The 19,774-nt window shown below is 43.3% G+C and overlaps 1 long non-coding RNA gene across 1 annotated transcript; it reads right to left on the minus strand.

The window, feature by feature from the left end:
* Positions 1-2,307: 2,307 nt before the first annotated feature.
* Positions 2,308-18,126, minus strand: LOC123362457. Its single transcript, XR_006576450.1, has 3 exons — positions 17,792-18,126; positions 11,762-11,832; positions 2,308-2,436 (listed from the first exon to the last, which is right to left on the minus strand). It is a non-coding gene; the product is annotated as an uncharacterized LOC123362457 (long non-coding RNA).
* Positions 18,127-19,774: the final 1,648 nt, after the last annotated feature.

Consider the following 19,774-nt stretch of genomic DNA (forward strand, 5'->3'; position numbering starts at 1 on the left):
TGCCACTGATATATGTGAGGACTGTTTGCGGTAAGAATTCAGGGTGAGGGAACCTCACCCTGTGGTGCTACCTCTTGTGTTCTTTTATACCCTCTGCAGAGACATGCTTGAGTAAGTCATTCACCCAAGAGCTTTGAGAGCAGTGCCTCTGGGATACTACAAACCTCTCTTAACCCAAGTTGTGCTCAGCAAACTGGAGCCATTGGACAATTTTAGCCTAGCTGTATACTTATTTTGGCTGCAGGAATCAACAGCACAACATTTATTTTGGCTCTGCAATAAAAGAAAGTAGAATGGTGGTGCCAGTCTTGTATCTCTCGCCTGGCAAGATCTCTGGTTGAGCCCACATAGGTAACAATAGAACATACACATGATTTTAGTTCATCTAATCTATTTCCACATATGAATGGAATTCTCAACGCTAGCATGGAGAATATAGTGTGAGTTTCTAAACTGTCCTTGTCCTTGACAAAAACTGATATAAATTATAGGTATAATCTTTCAAGTATGATTTACCAGCACATTCTTATGCTCTAAAATTGCAATTTACTGGTAATGGGTTCAGAGAGTTACTTCATTAAGGATAAGCACCCAAAGATCAGACCCTGATCTGAGCTGTAGCCAAACTTTTGGGCATAAATGCACGTTAGGGTGAAAAAAACAAATATTGAGTTAGTTTTACGCAGAGAAGCTGCATGAACTGAATAATACAGTGGTTTAAAGGAGAGTATAAGTTGTTCTCCTTTTCAGTAAGGCTGGTGTTTTCTGAAATGTACCGACAGCGTGGCTCAGATAAGAGGGTTTCCTCTCCACTCATTGATAGGTTGTGTTAGTGATGGTCCCTGGTGGAGTGAACAAAGACACAACTGAACAATCTGCAATTACATAAGAAGAACTGGGTTCTATTTGTTTCCTCGTCCAGATGGAGTGTGATGGGTCCAGTAACAGGAAGTGCAAAGGAACTGCTCTCAGATACCAGCGTGATGGACATGCTCCACAGTCTATTCGAATAAGGCTTTTATACCACGTCTTTGGCTGTCCGTCAGAGAGTGCTCAACAGCTGGTAATGGAACGGATAGCTGTGTGGTCAAAGACTGGTCTGAATGTTGAATCCAAAGTATTGTTGTGCAGCAGCAGGTAAACTATCACTTGTTCCACTTCTAAATATCAAATCTCTACACTAGAAAGATTGTTTTCAATATCTGGCCTATATCTCTTAATTTTCTTGTCAATTTCAAATGTATTCTGCTCTTTTGCTCACTCTTGGTTTTGAGGCTTGCAATGTGCAGGAGGTCAGACTATTATTATGATGGTCCCTTCTGGCCTTAAAGTCGGAGTCTTCATTGAAAGTGGTACTCCTGTTGATGTTGGAATAGTGCTAGTGGTGATGCTTAAATAATGGATGCTTTAATAGTGATGCTGAAATCTTTTAAAATTAACTCAATTTTTTTGTTTTGATAAGAAAAAATCTCTCTCAATTATTTCTCCCTTTTTTCTGATGGGGGTGGGAAGGAGAGGAGGTAAAAATGATTCAAAGTGGGGAAGGGAGAGGGGGTTAAGATTCCACTTTAACAATTTTTTTTCAACTGGGGAAAAAAGTCAGTGTTGCTTTCTCTGTCCTAGAGAGGAGGCAGCTGATACAGCTCTAGGCAATGAAGACAAGGAAACTGCCAGCATGCTTTTGGATGCTGTTAAAAATAATTTCGCGTGTGCATCAAATAACTGCAACCCACTTCCAGAATGAAAAGGTAAGTGACATAACAATCTCCTGTAGTGGGCACTGGATGAGCTTGACAGTTAAATCAAGTCATATTTCCAATATGTCTTACAAGGAGGTGAGCCTCTGAGAATCATTGGGAACATGTACAGGATGTACACTGAGGCTGAAGTGGAAATCAATCTCTGCTCAACTGAGGATACGTCCTTTAAGAGCTGGTGTGATATACAGTCAATGACAGGCAACCTGCTGAAAATAGAATTCTGTGCGGAATTTGTAAAACAGGGATTGATAACTGTCTCAACACTAGAGAGGAGGAGGGAGAAATAATTATCATTGCTAACACCACTACATCTTCACTGTCCATAGCAAAGGAGGAGGCACTGCTGTAGATGGAACCCTAACCATGGTGCTATCTAAACCTGCTTGGTTTACTCAAGATGGTAAAAATGCCGTCAGTGTCTTGTTTACGTTAGTGCTGCCATTGGTGGAGCTGCACCTGTGTTAATGATGGGAAATTCTTCAGAATAAAGCTTAGTTTAGACAACGTCTTGGTAAGAATTTGTCAGTATTTACACCAGTCACTTCACCTTGTCCTTTATTGAAGATGTTCTTTCAATCTGCATTCTTTAGAAATATAGGGAGCTCTTCACATTTTCTACTATTTGTTCCATAATTTTTCATCGTTTACTTATAGGATGCTTTTGCTAAAGCATGATCTGTGTGAAAAAGAAGAGAAGAAAGTCAGGAAAGTAACACAATAATACTTTATTAAAAGAAAAGCGTTTGGATTTTTTTCTGTAATGCCATTAATTATTCAGAAATTGAAGTGAAAGCTCAGCTAGTAAAGCTGACTTTAAGGTCAGAAGGGACCATTATGATCATCTAGTCTGACCTCCTGCACAATGCAGGCCACAGAATCTTACCCATCCACTTCTATAACAAACCCCTAACCTATGTCTGAGTTATTGAAGTCCTCAAATTGTGGTTTGAAGACCTCAAGCTGCAGAGGATCCTCCAGCAAGTGACCCGTGACCCATGCTGCAGAGGAAGGTGAAAAACCTCCAGGGCCTCTGCCAATCTGCCCTGGAGGAAAATTCCTTCCCGACCCCAAATATGGCGATCAGTTAAACCCTGAGCATGTGGGCAAGACTCACCAGCCAGCACCGAGGAAAGAATTCTCTATAGTAACTGTGGAAGCCAACCCATCTAACATCCCATCACAGACCACTGGGCATACTTACCTGCTGATAACCAATGATCAATGGCTAAATTAATTGCCAAAATTAGGCTATCCCATCATGCCATCCCCTCCATAAACTTATCAAGCTTAGTCTTAAAGTCAGATATGTCTTTTGCCCCCACTACTCCCCTTGGAAGGCTGTTCCAGAACTTCACTCCTCTAATGGTTAGAAACCTTCGTCTAATTTCAAGTCTAAACTTCCTAGTGTCCAGTTTATATCCATTTGTTCTTGTGTCCACATTGGTACTAAGCTTAAATAATTCCTCTCCCTCCCTGATATTAATCCCTCTGATATATTTATAAAGAGCAATCATATCCCCCCTCAACCTTCTTTTGGTTAGGCTAAACAAGCCAAGCTCTTTGAGTCTCCTTTCATAAGACAGGTTTTCCATTCCTCGGATCATCCTAGTAGCCCGTCTCTGAACCTGTTCCAGTTTAAATTCACTGGAGACCAGAACTGCACACAGTATTCCAGATGAGGTCTCACCAGTGCCTTGTACAACGGTATTAACACCTCCTTATCTTTGCTGGAAATACCTCGCCTGATGCATCCTAAAACTGCATTAGCTTTTTTAATGGCCATATCACATTGGCGGTTCATAGTCATCCTGTGATCAATCAATACTCCGAGGTCCTTCTCCTCCTCCGTTACTTCCAACTGATGTGTCCCCAATTTATAACTAAAATTCTTGTTATTAATCCCTAAATGCATGACCTTGCACTTTTCACTATTAAATTTCATCCTATTACTCCAGTTTACAAGGTCATCCAGATCATCCTGTATGATATCCCGGTCCTTCTCTGTGTTAGCAATACCTCCCAGATTTGTGTCATCCGCAAACTTTATTAGCACATTCCTGCTTTTTGTGTCAAGGTCAGTAATAAAAAGGTTAAATAAGATTGGTCACAAAACTGATCCCTGAGGAACTCCACTTGTAACCTCCTTCCAGCCTGACAGTTCACCTTTCAGTACGACTCGTTGTAGTCTCCCCTTTAACCAGTTCCTTATCCACCTTTCAATTTTCATACTGATCCCCATCTTTTCCAATTTAACTAATAATTCCCCATGTGGAACCGTGTCAAATGCCTTACTGAAATCGAGGTAAATTAGATCCACTGCGTTTCCTTTGTCTAAAAAATCTGTTACCTTCTCAAAGAAGGAGATCAGGTTGGTTTGGCACAATCTACCTTTTGTAAAACCATGTTGTATTTTGTCCCAATTATCATTTACCTCAATGTCCTTAACTACTTTCTCCTTCAACATTTTTTCCAAGACCTTACATACTACAGATGTCAAACTAACAGGCCTATAGTTACTCGGATCACCTTTTTTCCCTTTCTTAAAAATAGGAACTATGTTAGCAATTCTCCAGTCGTATGGTACAACCCCTGAGTTTACTGATTTCATTAAAAATTCTTGCTAATGGAATTGCAATTTCATGTGCCAGTTCCTTTAATATTCTTGGATGAAGATTATCTGGGCCCTCCGATTTTGTCTCATTAAGCTGTTCGAGTTTGGCTTCTACCTCGGATGTGGTAATATCTGCCTCCATATCCTCATTCCCATTTGTCCTCCTTCCATTATCCCTAAGCTCCTCATTAGCCATATTAAAGACTGAGGCAAAGTATTTATTTAGATATTGGGCCATGCCTAGATTATCTTAACCTCCACTCCATCCTCAGTGTTTAGTGGTCCCACTTCTTCTTTCTTTGTTTTCTTCTTATTTATATGGCTATAGAACCTTTTACTATTGGTTTTAATTCCCTTTGCAAGGTCCAACTCTACATGCCTTTTAGTCTTTCTCACTTCATTCCTACATGTTCTGACCTCAATAAGGTAGCTTTCCTTGCTAATCCTGCCCATCTTCCACTCCTTGTAGGCTTTCTGCTTTTTCTTAATCACCTCTCTGATATGCTTGCTCATCCAGCTTGGTCTACAACTACTGCCTATGATTTTTTCCCCCTTTCTTGGGATGCAGGCTTCTGATAGTTCCTGCAACTTTGACTTGAAATAATTCCAGGCCTCCTCCTACCTTTAGATCCACAAGTTCTTCGGTCCAATCCACTTCCCTAACTAATTTCCTTAATTCTTTAAAGTAGCCCTTTTGAAATCAAAAAACCTAGTCCCAGATCTATTTTTGTTTATCCTTCCATCTAGTTTGAACTGAATTAGCTCATGATCACTCGAACCAAGGTTGTCCCCTACAACCATTTCTTCTATGAGGTCCTCACTACTCACCAAAACCAAATCTAAAATGGCATCCCCTCTTGTTGGTTCTTCAACTACTTGGTGAAGAAATCCATCAGCTATCACATCCAGAAAAATCTGAGCCCTATTATTGTTACTAGCACTTGTCCTCCAGTCTATATCTGGGAAGTTAGTCTCCCATGATCACACAATTCCCATTAGTGTTTTACTTCATTAAAAACATATCTCTATCCATATCCAAATCAGATCCCAGCGGTCTGTAGCACACCCCAAGCACTATCTCAGGGGAGGCTCTAGTAGCTTTCTTTCCCAATGTGATTTTTTTGCCCAGACAAACTCTCTTATCCATTCCATCCCATCTTATTTCTCTACAGTCTACCTCATCATTGATATACAATGCTACTCCACCACCTTTGCCTTTATTTCTGTCTTTCCTAAACAGCACATAGCCTTCAATACCTGTACTCCAGTCATGTTTCTGTTATCCCTATAATATCCGGTTTCACTTCCTGCACCAGTAGCTCTAGTTCCTCCATTTTGTTACCTAGGCTCCTCACATTAGTGTACAGACAGCTTAATTTTTGCCGTTTGGCTTCACTGACATCCTTTGCCCAGTTAGGCACAGACATTCTAGCACCAGTATCACCTATTAGACTGGTATCTACACTACCCTTCCTCCTTATGTCCATTCTTCTACCCACGGCTGTATCCTCTCTTACTTTGTTTTCTTCCCTCTCAACGTTAAATTCTGGCATGGAGATTACCTGGACATCTCCCAACCATCTCCCCCAAATTCCTAGTTTAAAGCTCTCTTAATCAGTTGTGCCAGCCTCCATCCTAGAAGTCTATTTCCCTCCTGACTCAGGTGAAGTCCATCCCAAGAGAACAATCCTCTGTCCATGAATGCTTCCCAGTGGCCGTACATCCCAAAGCCCTCCTTATAGGACCACCTACCTGAGCCATCTGTTGATCACCATAATCTTGTCACACCTTTGTTGCCCTTCTCTAGGAGCAGGCAGAATCCCACTGAAGATCACCTGAGCCTCGATTTCCTTAAGCGTCTTCCCCAGTCTGGCATAGTCTCCTTTGATATGTTCCAGCGAGAATCTAGCCGTATCATTCGTTCCCACATGAAGGACAATCAGTGGATTCTTTCCCGCTCCCGTTAGGATCCTTTTCAGCCTCAGGTCCACATCCCGTATCTTAGCACCCGGCAGACAGCACACCCTTCTGTTCTCCGGATCAGCTCTAGTTACAGGCCTGTCTATTCTTCTCAGTAAGGAGTCCCCAATCACATAGACCTGCCTTTTCCTGGTGACAGTGTGATTCTCTGGTCTATCCCCTGCTCCCACTGGCTGCAAGTCCTCTCAATTCCCATTCACCCTTGCAATCTTCCGCAAACCATCCCGTATCCTCCTGGGGCTCATATTTGGTGTTGTCTCCATTGACTCTTCCCCTCTTCCTGTAGGACTAGCTGCTCTTCTCTTCTTCCTTGCCCTCTCACCTTCAGTGACCACCTGCTGTGCCCCTTCTTCATTTTCCAACTCCGCAAACCTGTTCCTGAGCTCTATTTCTCCTTCCCTGGCCCGTCTTTTCTTCTGCCTGGTTCTCTTAGTCACATGCTTCCACTGTCCACTTTCCTCACCCAGCAGTCTCCCCTCAGAATTCTTTGGTCCTGCTTCCATCTGCAAGTCTGAGCTTATCTCTTCAGCCGCCTCCTGTCTTTGCTCCATCATCTACTCGAACCCCCTTCTAAACTCAACCAGAGTTTCTACCTGCATCTCCAGTCCTCGGATCTTTTCTTCCATCAGCTCTATCAGGCGGCACTTCATGCAGACGAAACTCTTTTTTTCACGTACCCCCTCCAAGATCATGTACATGCCGCAGCTTCCATACCCAGTCATCCTCATTGTGTCTTTAACTGCTGCCTCTGTATCGGTCATAGCCTTCCCACATAAAACCTGCTAATCCAAGAAACACAAACCAAAACAAAACCCCCAACAGGCACCAGAACACTGGCAGACCACCACCCACTCCCTTCACTAGCCTGTCAGTTCCTCTGCTTAGGTCTCTAAGGGTATGGCTACACTGGCGAGTTGCAGTGCTGGAAAGCCTCCACCAGCGCTGCAATTAGTAAGTGGCCACACCTGCAAGGCACTTCCAGCGCTGCAACTCCCTGGCTGCAGCGCTGGCCGTACATCTCACTCAGCATGGGGAATAAGGATTCCAGCGCTGGTTCTGCAGCGCTGGTCATCAAGTGTGGCCACACACCAGCGCTGTGATTGGCCTCCAGGGTATAAGGATGTATCCCAGAATGCCTATTCAGCCACTCTGCTCATCAGGTCAGACTCTACTTCCCTGGCCTCAGGTGACCCGCCCTTTAAATGCCCCGGGAATTTTAAAAATCCCCTTTCTGTTTGCTCAGCCAGGTATGGAATGCAATCAGCGAATCTTTACAGGTGACCATGCCTCCACGTGGCAAACGAGCCCCAGCATGGAGCAATGGCGAGCTGATGGACCTCATCAGTGTTTGGGGGGAGGAATCTGTGCAGGCACAGCTGCGCTCTAGCCGTAAGAATTATGATACCTTTGCCCAGGTATCGAGAGCCATGCTGGAAAGGGGCCATGAGCGTGACACGCTGCAGTACAGGGTAAAAGTAAAGGAGCTGCGGAGTGCCTATTGCAAAGCACGTGAGGGGAACCGCAGATCCGGCAGTGCCCCCACGACCTGCCGGTTTTACAAGGAGCTGGATGCGATTTATGGGGGTGACCCCTCTGTAAATCCAAGGACCACGATGGACAGTTCAGAGCCGGTAGGGGAGGGGGAGGCAGACAGTGAGGCTACTGTGGTGGGGGAAGACACCCTGGAGTCCCAGGAGGCATGCAGTCAGGAGCTCTTCTCAAGCCAGGAGGAAGCTAGCCAGTCGCAGCCCCTGGAACTTGGTGCAGAAGAATCACAGGAGCAGGTCCCAGGTAAGCAGCTTTTATTGCAATGCAAAGGTTTTGGGAGAGGAGGGGTGATGGTACGGCTGCATGCCTAGACATGGAATATCCCATTGATGTGGTCTATCACATCGCGGTAATCTGCCTCTGTAATCTCTTCAAAAGTTTCTGCAAGAGCATAGGCAATTCGCGTGACCAAGTTTAAAGGGAGAGCCATTGTGGTCCCTGTCCCAGTCAGGCTAACACGTCCGCGCCACTGTTCCAGGAGGGGTGGGGGAACCATGCCTGCACAGAGGCAAGCTGCATAGGGGCCAGGGCGGAATCCGCATTGTTGTAGGAGACCCTCCCTTGCTTCTTTGGTAACCCGCAGCAGGGAGATATCTTCAAGTATTAACTCCTGTGGGAAATGGAGGGAGTGTTTCAGTGCTGGTTTCCCCAACTGCATACCGCGGCAGGAACCCCAGGGTTAATTCCTGAGGGACATGGCAGGACATCCCCAAGTGCTGCTTGATGCCTGCCTTTAACAAAGCTCAAAAACAGGCAGCGTAGCCATGAAGCAAGAAGCACCCTGCCCAAGCAAACCGCGGCAGGAACCCCAGGGTTAATTCCTGAGGGACATAGCAGTGCTGCTTTCCCCAAGTGCTGCTTGATGCCTGCCTTTAACAAAGCCCAAAAACAGGCAGTGTAGCCATGAAGCAAGAAGCACCCTGCCCAAGCAAACCGCGGCAGGAACCCCAGGGTTAATTACCATTACCATTTCTGGGAGGCTGTGAATTCTCTAGCTGTAGTTTGAAATGTCTGAGGAATGCTACAGAGTGAGACTTGAAACTAACTTCAGATTATACACAATGCAAGCTCTCTTAAAATGTATCATTTGCTGTATTTTTATAGTGACCTTGAGTAGTCCTGGGCCAGTCTTATCAGTGACTGAAAGAAAGCTTCAAAACCTCAGAAGAAAGCCTAACAAAAGCAAAGAAGATTTGGTGAAGGCAGTTATGAGCCAGTGTGCAACAGAGAATAAAACTGCGCAGGAATGGAGAGAAAAGATGCAGCACTGGAGGGAAACAGAAAGCAGGAGAAAGGCGTTGACGCTGAAGAAAACCACGAGGCAGCTTATAAACCTCATGGCGCGCCAAACAGACTGTATGCAGTCACTGGTAGCAATGCAGGCAGAGCACTACCGTGCCAAACCCCCACCCTCCCAAACCTCTTTCCCCTATGCACCAATGTCAGCTCCAAGTCCCGTTCCCCAGCATCCAGGTTCTTACCTACACCATCACCAGCTGCCCCCGACACCTGTACGGTCACCTATGAGCCCAGAGAACTACGACCCTTACCCTCTGCACTCAACCCCCATCACCATGCAACAGTACAATCCTGAGGTGCACAGCACTCCTGGCAGTACATATGCAAAACTATGAATGTACAGTTCAACAACCAACCCCCCTGCCCATTTACTTCCTTTTTTTTAAATAAATGATTTCTTTGATTATGAAACAGTTTTTATTATTGCATAAAGTGAAAGATAACAAACCCCAAGGAAAACACAGGCACTTAAAAGCACTGTAACCAGTGCACGTCACTCCTGGTCAAGGCAAAAAAACATTACTGTTGGCTTTCAGCCTCAAATTCCTCCCTCAAGGCATCCCTAATCCTTGTTGCCCTGTGGTGGGCGTCTCTAGTAGCCCTGCTGTCTGGCTGTGCAAATTCAGCCTCCAGGACTTACACCTCGTTGGTCCATGCCTGGCTGAATGTTTCACCCTTCCCTTCACAAATATTATGGAGGGTACAGCACGCGGATACAACCGCAGGGATGTTGCTTTCCCCCAAGTCTAGCTTCCCATAAAGCGCCCGCCAGCGCCCCTTTAAACGGCCAAAAGCACACTCCACAGTCATTCGGCATCGGCTCAGCCTGTAGTTGAAACGGTCCTGGCTCCTGTCCAGCTTCCCTGTATAGGGTTTCATGAGCCAAGGCATTAATGGGTAAGCGGGGTCCCCAAGGATCACAATGGGCATTTCAACATCCCCTACTGTGATCTTTCGGTCTGGGAAAAATGTACCTTCCTGCATCTTCCTGAACAGGCCACTGTTCTGAAAGATGCGTGCATCATGCACTTTTCCAGGCCAGCCTGTGTAAATATCAATGAAACGCCCATGGTGATCCACAAGCGCCTGGAGAACCATAGAGAAATACCCCTTGCGATTAATGTACTCGTAGGCTAGGTGGGGTGGTGCCAGAATAGGAATATGCGTCCCATCTATTGCCCCTCCACAGTTAGGGAAACCCATTTCTGCAAAGCCATCCACAATGTCCTGCACGTTCCCCACAGTCACGGTTCTCCTTAGCAGCATGCGATTAATGGCCCTGCAAACTTGCATCAACACGATTCCAACGGTCGACTTTCCCACCCCAAACTGGTTCCCGACCGACCGGTAGCTGTCTGGAGTTGCCAGCTTCCAGATTGCAATAGCCACCCACTTTTCCACCGTCAGGGCAGCTCTCAATCTTGTGTCCTTGCGCCGCAGGGTGGGGGCGAGCTCAGCACACAGTCCCATGAAAGTGGCTTTTCTCATACGAAAGTTCTGCAGCCACTGCTCGTCATCCCAGACTTCCATGACAATGTGATCCCACCACTCACTGCTTGTCTCACGAGCCCAAAAGCGGCGTTCCACGGTGCTGAGCATTTCCGTTACCGCCACAAGCAATTTCATGTCACCCGCTTTAGGCAAATCCATATCATCATCGGACTCCTCACTGTCACTTTGGAGCTGAAGGAATAGCTCAACTGCCAAATGTGATGTGCTGGCGACAGTCAGCAGCAAATTCCTCAGCAGCTCAGGCTCCATTTCACACAGAAAGCGTGCTGCACTCACAATGGCAAGAAACGTGGACAGCGAAACTGTGACTGCTGGGAAGTGAAGCGATGCACCACGGGGCGTTGGAACAGGAAGCGGAATGACCCACACACTTCCTTCCCCTTCCCACAATACTCAGCGCCAAAACGGCGCCAAAACGGGACGAGGTGCTCTGTGGGATAGCTGCCCACAATGCACCTCTCAGTACAGCGCTGGAAATGCTGCCAATGTGGCCACACTGCAGCGCTGGTAGCTGTCAGTGTGGCCACACTGCAGCGCTGGCCCTGCACAGCTGGACGACCAGCGCTGCAAACTACCAGCGCTGCAACTCGCCAGTGTAGCCATACCCTCAGTCTCCCCGGCAACCTCCCCCTGTAAACTCCCACTGAAACTCCTCTGTTTACAGCTCAGTTTGCTGGCTGCTATGCCACTGCAGCTGTCTATGCTGCTGCCTGACTGGCTGGCTACCTTTATAGGACCCCTAAGCAGGGAAACCCCACCCCCTAAGCAGGGCTCAGCTTCTATCCCAACACCCTGCCCCTACCAGCCTCCACACATACAAACTGCAAAATACAATACACAAAATACAAAAACCTGCTCCTCCAACAGAACTCCCACTGAAACTCTCCTGTTTACAGCTCTGCTTGCTGGCTGCTGTGCCACTGCAGCTGTCTAGATGTAATGTAAAGAGATCTTTGAGGATCTTTGAGGTTCCCAAAACACAGGATCTCAGCAGCAGCATTTTTAAAAATTTACAGTGCAAAGGTGTGAGAGCTGTACCCATAATTATCACCTGTTACTTTGTCCTGCTGTCTCTTGTGCTGACTTTGCACTGCACTTCTCCATTTTTGTTCTCCCCCACCCCTAAAAAAGAGAGAGAGAGAAAAAGAGAACGATCCAACTTATACCAAAAAACTTCAAATAAATGAGCCTTTTCTTAATAGTGTAAACTTCTTACTGTTCTGGTAAGCAACAGATGTGGAGGAAAACACCAATATCCAGCACTGAAAAGTTACATTGGCGTAGCTACATCTCTCAGGAAAAATCCACACCCCTGAGAGACGTAGTTAAGCTGACCTAGTGTCAACAGCACTAGGCTGACAGAAGAATTCTTCTATTGACCTAGGTACTGCTTCTGGGGGAAGTGGATTACCTACAACAACGGGAGAACCTGTTCCATCACTGGAGGGTCTACGCTCCGGTGCCACTGCGGTGCAGCTATGGCACTGTAGCGCTTTAAGTGTAGTCATAGAAGGCAAGGGTTATGTAATGGGGCTGAGCAAAGCTTTGTTGCAAAATCATCAAGATTTGTGACACTTTCAACAAACATGGGCAAAATTGGGCAAACCTGGCTTGCGTTTCAGGTAGTCGGGCAAGGCTTCAGGGTCTTGAGTTGAAACCATGCATAGCTGTATGTTCTGCAGGGGTTGGACTTTGGGGAGGGATAGTAAATTGAGAGCACAGGTGTTTGTGGACGCTAAGTGGTTTGTTTGTTTTTTTAAACCTGCTTTTGTTGCTCAGTGCCGTTTTGTGTGTTGACACTCTTCTCAGGCTTAAATTGGTTAGTTTTGTTTCTCTGTAACCCAGACAAGGTTTGTGTGTGTGTAGACAAGCCCCAAGTACCAAGCTTTGACACACAAGTTTCAAACTTTTGGCCTATATTCTTGAGTATGACAGAAGCAGAACCAAAGTAGCAAATAGAGCAAATCTAGATGGGTTACATTCAACTGCTTCAGTTTAGAGATGTGTTTAAACTAAACCCTTGGAGTCAAATGAACTTTGGAGAAGGCCAGATCTATGCTTTGCAGCTTTAACTCATCTTGATTTTAAACACATTTTTGTGACAAGTGCCAGAAATCCCATAGGAGTGATTTTCAGCCAAATCCAAAATATCGCTCTGGCTCTCAGGCCGGATGACTAAACGGACATTCTCCTCAGGCTGTTCCCCAATTTTTCTAACCAATGGGTTATGGATTATCCATATGAATGCTCTGCCCAGAGAAACCTGAAATATTACAATTCATAAGTACCTCACCTGCTTCATTGCCTCAGTTCAGTGCCTCTTACTGTTCTCTCGCTTCAGCTTACTGCACTGAATTTGGATTGGACATTTGAGAACTGAATTGCAACTGGATAGCTGATCTCAATGAAAGGCTTGTTAATTCAATTTCTGGCATAGTAGTTTTTAGATTATGGGCAATTGTGTACAAAATCTTTTACAACATGATGTGCTTGACTTTGATATAGGATAATATTAAAGGGCCAAATGCAAGTTAATTTTTGTTAAAGATCTTTGATTCAATAACCATTAACAACTTTTCTGGCAAATGGATATTGTTTGCTCTTTATCTAATGTGTGGCATGGAGAAGGGGAGGAATACTGGAATAAGACAAAGGTAAAGGGAGGGAGGTTGAAACAGGTAGATATTGGTTACAAAAACACACATCTCCCAAATGATGGGATGTAGAGGTTAAATTTAAATCCTGCAGATTTGATTCTTTGTGTGTGTAAATTACACATTTGGTATTCATGCAGGCTTGGATTGCAGGGTTCCAGGGAAACTTCCCAGGAGGTCCCTGCACTGAATATCCTACTTGGACTCCTCCAAGCATACGCAAATTTAAGCACAGATCTACTGATCTGCGGATAAAAATCCTAGCTAAGAGGGGACCCACAAAATTATCTTTTGTGAAAGCCTTTGTACCACCATGCTACTCCCATAGAAAGCCATCCCCAAATTAATTTGTAAAGCCACCATTCTGTCCTTCAAATCACTCTTCACCCCATTTCTCTCTATGACCCCCCCCCATTACAATAGTGTCTAGTGCCTCACAGTCTGTAGTGTATTTATCTTTACAACAGCCTTTCAAGGTAGGAAAGTGCTATTATTCCTACTTCCCAGAGGAACTGGGGGACAAAGTGACTTGCCCAAGGTCACACAGGAAATCTGTGGCAGAGCTGAGTATCAAATCCCAATCTCCCAAATCCCAGGCTAGCATCCTAACCACTGAATGCTATTATACCCACGATAAATTACAACAAACAATAGTTTGAGAGGTAGCCAGCAGGGATAACTGACATCACTAATTTCTCTGGGTTATTTATCTAAATTAAAATTTTACTTGAAACCTTCTGGTTATCACTTACAACAACACATTCTTATCACTGTTACTCTTGTCCTCCTGTCCCCCAATTCTCTCAATGTCTGTTAAAACTCATTTGTTGCCTCCTGTCTTAATTTGAACTGTAATCTCTTTGGGGTAAGTTCTGTCTTTTAATGTGTTTGTACAAATGATCCCAAGTGGGGCCTCTGGGTGCTACGGTACTGCAGATCATTAAGATTATTTCCATGAATTATGTGGTGTGATCTGAGATGCTGTGCTAAATTCAGACACGAGGCTGCAAGAAGGCATGAGCACAATACACATCAATCTTAGCATTGAGGGCTTTTATAAACACAGAGTTCCACAATTTAACTAAAGTATGTTTGTTTTTTAAACAGATTTAATTAAATCAATGTAAAAGTCCATATGGACATTCTGATTTCAGTTTAATCTGGGCATATTTTGGTTTAGTTTAGGTCAATTAGGGACAATGTTTGCTGTCAGCAACAGGTAATCTAGCCTAGCATTTTTCACAGGAGAATAATTATTTTAGTTTTAAGAGTATGTAAGGAACAAATGTGTTTCATCATCCTCCATTTTCTTGTTTGACCATGTCTTTCCAACTTTGTTTGCTTTTAATAGCAGATATATTTTATTGGTCCCCAATTTACAGGAAATCTCTCACACTGCTTGTTTTGGCTCGGTTTCTGCCAAATCAGTCACACTTACAAGAAGCCATGACATGGCAGTGAGAGAGTGCAGGATTTTTTTTTTCCAAAGCATTTCTAGGTTTTTGTTGGATGCCATTTCAAGCTCCCTTGTGCCATAAAGCAAAAATTGAAACAATGACTTTTGACATTTCTTGAACACTGGATTGGTGATGAACCAATAACTTTCCTACCACATGGCATGTGAAGCATCAGGGCCAGATCACACTGGCCTTGCTCACGCTGATGTAAACTGAGAATAGCTTCATTGTTTTCAATAGTTAGTCTGGATTTACAGCAGTGTAATTGAGATCAGAATCCAAGTTAGAAAGACTGCCTCATCTACCAAGACTTTCCCATGGCACCTGCATGAGAGGATATGAAGTCAGCAGGCAGAGAAGTGGCAGCAAGAAGGCTGTTAGCATGAGCTAGCTGTGTTTGGGAAAGTCTCCCTGTTCCCTTCTAGAGCCGGACAAACTTTTTCAGTGAAAAGTGCCAATTTGGGTTGACCAAAACATTTCCTGAATCTGTGTTGATTTCGTCAAATTGTTTTGGGTGAGGGGAGAGAGAACCTTTTAAAAATAATGCTATTACATTTCAGCATTTTTCAAAGGAAACATTTTGAGTTTTTGATTCAGAATGACTTTGTTTTTTAATTTCCTTCCGTTTTCATTCGAAACAAACATTTTTTGATTATTTGTTTTTCTAGATCTTCAAGCAAACTGAAAGATCAGTTACTTGCACTACTCTATTTCCTTCCTACCTAGTTCTGGCCAGATTTTCAAAAGTGCTTGGCACCCAGTAACTCTCACTGTTCTCAATAGGAGCTGTTGGGTGCTGAGTATTTTTTGAAAATCTGGTCATATTAGGCTGAGTGTAAATGTTCAAGGGAATTGTATCATTTTTTATCTCTGTTAAAATTCCTCTCCAAAATTCTAGTATTCCACTTTAACCAGGAGGAGCAGTTGTATGTTTTCCATCTGGGTCGTTTACCCCCTTTCCCTCTGTCCTGCTCATTGAGCATATTTTCACTGTGGTTTTTATTCTGCCTACGTTGGGGCTTTCTATAGTACGTAAACCACTCCCAAGTAATCTAGACACATATAGCAAGGTCACAAGTGGAGTTTGAGTCTCTTACCTTCTCCCTTAAAGAAAATCCTGCTTCAACTTTACACTGGGTGAGCTTACTTCAGGCCAGATTCTGATGAATGTGGTCATGATCCCTCAACCACATTGTACACTTATACTAAAATAAGGAAACTAAAAAGTCTATGGGCCAAGTTTCCACCTGATGTCAATTGCTGCAACTCCAGTGGAGTTGTACCAGTTTAAACCAGACTCGACTTCAGAAATCTGCGCCTTTCCACATAATGATTTAATTGCAGGAAAGTACCTAACTTCCAACAAGTGATCCTCTCGCTGACCTTTTAGACACTAATTCTGTGCTGCTTAACATCATGTAGTTTTTATCTCCCGTGCACCCAGGTCAAAGAGCCAGTCCAGGGTATAGATCACCTGTATCATGTCGCAGTTGATTGGTTTCATGTTTTAACTTGTCAGGGTACTTCTGAGATAAACAGTATGTGGGGAATCATGTTGTACACGATTACCGGCGGAGTAACAAAGACAGATCCCATCTCCATTACCTTCACTATGTACTTGATCTCTGACCTGAGCCATCAGAGTTGTAGCCAGGCGATTCCTTTGAACTCGGAACGGTAGCATAATGTGCTGCTGCTGTCACCACTGGAAAATGCCACCCGTTTTAGTGAAATATTTCATATATGAAAAAATAAGGCACCTGACCTCCTATTCTGGCCAAGGGTGAGAATGGGAAAGGCAGTCTTAAAATATATTAATATTATTATTGCATGACTGTAGTACACAGAGACCCAATAACGTTCAGGCCTCACTGCACTGGGCTCTGTACTGTGATCATTGTAACTGCCTTGGTTTGGCAGTGGTCATGATGATCAGAAATACCCAGCTATGTAATTTCCATCTGATAGTTTTGGGCATGTCTCATTTAAAGGACAATGCCGGCATCCTATGTATGCCTATCAGCAGTGCCTTTCTGTAGTGTTCACCCCATGGAAAAAGTAATGATAACCTCAATGGAAGGTTGTGCATCATTTTCAGAATCTGAGTGCCACTGGGCTAAATTCAGAGACTCAAATAACAGCCATTATGGAAAAGTCCTACAGAACTTAATAGAAAATGGTACAAATTTATAATTATTTTAAGCCAACCTATAGAATCCTATGTTGTATTCTACAGGTTGGCTTAAACATTCTATAGAAAAAAGCATAATTCTCTAACATTCTGTAGATTTTTTGAACCCAAAATCTTTGGAAACCTTTGGTTTCTCACTAAATTCTATAGGAGTCTTTCACAAGAGAAAAGTGTAAGAGATTGTAAATTGAATTAGTTTTTGCTTCCTCCACTTTATTTTTCATCTGAATCCCTTCTCCCTGACCTTGTGCATGAAAGTTGCACACTCTGGGAGTGAAATTCTGGTCCCAGCGAAGACAATGGGAACTCTGTCATTGATTTTAATGAGGCTTGGATGTGAAACTTGAACCATGTTACAGATCGCCTCTGAATCTGGCCCATTATCTTAGCTATTACAAGCTTTTTATGTCCAAAGCCCACAATATGGGCTCATTGCATACAGAATCATACTGTTTAAATGGAAGCAACGTTTTGGTTCCAGGACAGCAAAAACAACCTGCAATAACAAAACTACTTCCCTTATTGGGTGGTTCTTCTTTTGTAGACCTGAAAAATGGCTCAATAAATGTCAGCCAGATTTAATAATAATAAAAAAGCCTCCTGCTTTATACTTTGTGTGCCAGACTTCATTCCACAGCACACTAAGGCCGAATAATAATAAACCCATGAAATGGCTGATTGGGCTCTGCTGAAAATATTACTATCAAGTGATGGCAGGTATTATAAGTTAGGAGCAGATTTTCTCTCTAAGTATTAAGAGCAGTTAAATAGCACCTTACCTCAGGAAATAATGCTGTCTGTCCACCTCTTCCAGAGGAGTGGGAGGAGCAAAGAGGAATGGAATTGATGTATATTTTACAGCACTGCCCCATGGACCACTTCACTTCAGACATGCAAACAAGTTGGAACATTGTGTTTCTTGTCAAATGGCTGAGTGGAAATGACGCATCACTGAGAAGATGCCAAAAGGTTCCCAGAAAAAAACTTTTATCAATAGCATTTTTTTCACCTCTTTCATAACAGGCATTTAAAATGGATAAGACAAATTTCCTGCTTGTCTCTTTAGGGCTCTTGCCAGTATGGTTAACCTTCTTTCAGGGAAGAATTAAGAAAGTATTTAATTAAATTTCCATGACAGAAAGAAGCAGCAATATTTCTATTTTTAAAATTCTCTCATGCACACACACACTCTCACTCACTCCTTTTCAGTCTCCCCAGTTATTTATCACGTGTCTACAGCTTGCTTAATTGGACTTTGAGGGGTTATCAGTCCTAGCAAAACAGTTGTTAGCAAATGCTAAACATATTTTTTTTTTCCTCTCAGCCTTGCCAGTGGCTAAAATTTGTTAATATTTATTAAAGGAACTAAGTCAAAGTGGGAGGAAAAAATTAATCTAAAAGTTAACAGAGGAAAAGAGCTTGCCTGCCAGTGCTTGATATGATATTAACTATTCATCAAAAGTATGCTAAAGATCTGTCTTCCTCACTTGAAATAGTTTTTCTGTGGTGAATGTGGTTACTGGGAAAGGTAAAAGCCCTAAGAAAATAGGGGGGGAAAGTCTTTATTTTTAACATCAGCAGATCAGAGACACTAGGGAACTAGTATTAGAGTGTAGTATTTGGTGACATCATCATCAAAATATAAATTAAAAGATGCCTAGTTCTGGGTCTGAAGTTTTGCTGTTAGACATTTCAGAGGAAGAAATTCAAATATAAATCTGAATGCATTCTAATGTAATGCCCAGTATTCCATGGGTTAAACACTGTAGTTAAGAAAAAATGCTATTGAAATAAATGGGCCAAAATGGCACTGTGCTTGCTTATAACAGGGTTGAATTTGCCCTAGCAAGGACTTCACTGGCACATTTTCAAAGCAGCATGCTGAGTTTTAGCTGTCAAATTCCCATTGAAGTCAATGGAAGTCAATCAGTTAAAACCATACTTTCTGGTTTGAAATTCTGCTTGAGTGTTGTATCCAGGGCAGCAACAAAAGGTTATAGCCAGGGCATGCTGCTCACCCATGATCATCCTATGCTGTAATGGAAACTTAATCATCTGTACTACTTCATAGCTGCAGTAATATTACTGTAAGCTGTTATGTGTTGGACCATTAGAATAGTGAGTAATTTTAATAAGGGACAGATAGGACTGGGATGTCCTTTTTCTCATCCATATAATCCCTTCATTTGCATCTTCCTGCTTCTATTAGTGGCATTTAGTTGTACATCTCTCTTCTCCTCCTTCTCTGGGCTCAAGGCTCAACCCTGCATCAACCACCTGTAAGTTCTGTACATGTAGCCATTCATCCACATGCCGGCACCTCTCATGGAAATGGAAAGTATGGTCAGGTCATTAATGCAGGAATAAGACCAATGGAGGAGCTTAGTCCTTGGCACTTTTTGTTTTGTTTTGTTTTTAAGCTAAAAAAAAAGGTACGTGTTTGTTCCAACAGTACAAATCCTACGTCTAATTTAAGTAGTTTTTAGTTCCACTCTTTGTTTTGCTTTGTTGGTTTTTTTTTTTTTTACACAAATGTCTTGCAGGAAATAAAAATCACCATTTTCCATTGTGTGTGAAAATATTTTGCACACCTAGGGTATGAAAGTACTATAAAAGCCAGTGAGAAAGTATGAACCAATTTTAATTCCTTTCAGTTCAGTCGGAACCAGTGTTGCAAAGACTCACTTCTCAGACAAATATTTAATCACTTAAGAGTATAATTCTAGGATTCCATTCTGCAAAGCTTAATTTCAGTGGGAACT

Source organism: Mauremys mutica, chromosome 2, assembly GCF_020497125.1.
Source record: "Mauremys mutica isolate MM-2020 ecotype Southern chromosome 2, ASM2049712v1, whole genome shotgun sequence".
Classification (NCBI taxonomy): domain Eukaryota; kingdom Metazoa; phylum Chordata; order Testudines; family Geoemydidae; genus Mauremys; species Mauremys mutica.